Genomic DNA, 2,135 nt, shown 5'->3' with positions numbered 1-2,135 from the left:
CAACAACCACGCTTTTGAAATCCTGTATAGGATCTCTGAGTGGAAATGGAGTGACTATTTAGTAACATCACAAAGGGCAACGTTTCTTGCCATGAGGCCATCACAGACTGCATTATCTATCCACTCCTCTTTACAGTTCCACTTTTATCTTTGCTTTGCTCGGTGGGGTTGTAGATGTTGTTCTGAGTCACATCCCACTTCTACAACTCTTCAGAATTTGATGTTTGATATGAAACCAGTATGTGAACTAAAATGGAGATCATAATCATTATAAGGTTGCAATTGTGCGATTATGATGATAAAATGATATCCAGAATTCTATGGATTTACTACTTCTTAATAATTGTTGTTGTTTTTGGGTGCCATCGAGTCGGTACTGACTCATAGCGACCCTATGCACAACAGAACGAAACACTGCCTGGTCATGGGCCAACCTCACAATTGTCTCGCTTGAGCCCATTGATGCTGCCACTTTGCCAGTCCATCTCGATGGGACTCTTCCGTTTTTTCTCTGACCCTCTACCTTACCAAACATGATATCCTTCTCCAGCGACTGGTCCCTCCTGACAATACGTCCGAAGTATGAGAGACGAAGTTTGGCCATCCTGGTCTTAATAATTAGGATGGTGTAATGTAGAGAAATAGTTCTTGTCATTCAATAAACAGCAAGAAATATTTCTCTATGTTGTTGTTGTGAAGTGCCATTGAGTCGGTTCTGGCCCATAGGGACCTATATAGCTGGTGAGTTTGAACCACTGACCTTGCAGTTCAAACGGCTTTGCAGTCTAGGGCATTAACCCACAGTGCCGCACCTTCCTAATTATACAACTCCTGGTGCAATGCTGTAGGATAAACCCTGGACTGCAAACTACAAAGTCAGTGGTTCAAACCAACCAACTGCTCTTGGGAAACCCTATACAGGGTCTCTATGAGTTGGAATTAATTCAACAGTACTTAACAACAACAACAACATTATACCTATTATATTCTGATATTATGCTGTAGAATAAACACTGGATTGGGAACCACAAGGTCAGCAGGTCAAATCCACCAGCTGCTCCTTAGAAACCCTATACAGGGTAGTTATGAGTCAAAACCAACTTGGCTGCACTTAACAACAACATTATACCAGCAACAACTAAGTTACTAAAGAAAGTTCCTGGAAAGACTATTGGAATGTATAATTTATCTTGGGGATGTGGTCTTTAAAATACATGATAATCAAAAACAAAAATAACAAAAAATAACCTTGGGGGAGGGCATATTTTAGCTATAAAAGACATATGGCTACAAATAAAATTTAAAAAATATGAAATTTCCCTTAAATTCTATGAGCTCAGCACTCAAAAGATCATGACAATGGGCTAGTATTGAAAGTTGGAAAATGTAAGAGGTAAAACACAGGTCATAAAGTCAGATTAATCGTGAAAAATTTGTAAATATTTTAAGGTAGTTAACTACCGCCATTCTCACAAGAATCTAATATCGACTATCAGCTTAATATTTTATTCATATCTTAATCAATAAATAACAAAATCAGGTGTACTAATGTGTGGCTCTAGGTTCCTACCTTGAGCAAGGATATTGACACTGGTAGATCCATACCTTTGCATTACAGCTACAGTTTTATGATGTCAGTTGCACAAATGCTCCAAAGAAGCAAAAATAATTTGAGAGATAATTCATATTTTGCTGTGGCTCTATTAGCATATAAAATTATTTTAAAAAATCACTGAGTTCATAGAAATACAGTTTCATATCCAATAATTTCAATAATTACAAAAAGTGGAACAGTTTATTTCAGGTGGATATAGCCTTTCCTCAAGAAACATCTCTTCTTAAATGTCCTTCAAAGCACATTCTAAGTCCAGAAGAGACAGTTTGCAGCAGAAATTTTACAGGGTTACTTAGCATTAGCTACACATACATGCACAGAAGAAAGAGGAAAGAAAAGAAAAGACATTGCTTCCGTCTGAAAAACAAGCACTTTTTCCCCCTGGTGTCAAGTCTTTGGATATGTACCGCCTTGGAGAAATGTAGAAATCATTTTTATTACATGGAACCGTCTTAGAAAACTAGAGATTTTAGTACAAAGAAATCAAATCACTGAAAGAATGCCCACATGCCATTGTTAT

Source organism: Chrysochloris asiatica, unplaced genomic scaffold (genome assembly GCF_000296735.1).
Source record: "Chrysochloris asiatica unplaced genomic scaffold, ChrAsi1.0 scaffold00218, whole genome shotgun sequence".
NCBI classification, from domain to species: domain Eukaryota; kingdom Metazoa; phylum Chordata; class Mammalia; order Afrosoricida; family Chrysochloridae; genus Chrysochloris; species Chrysochloris asiatica.
The sequence above is the reverse complement of the archived record's forward strand: the minus strand, read 5'-3'. Positions refer to the sequence as shown.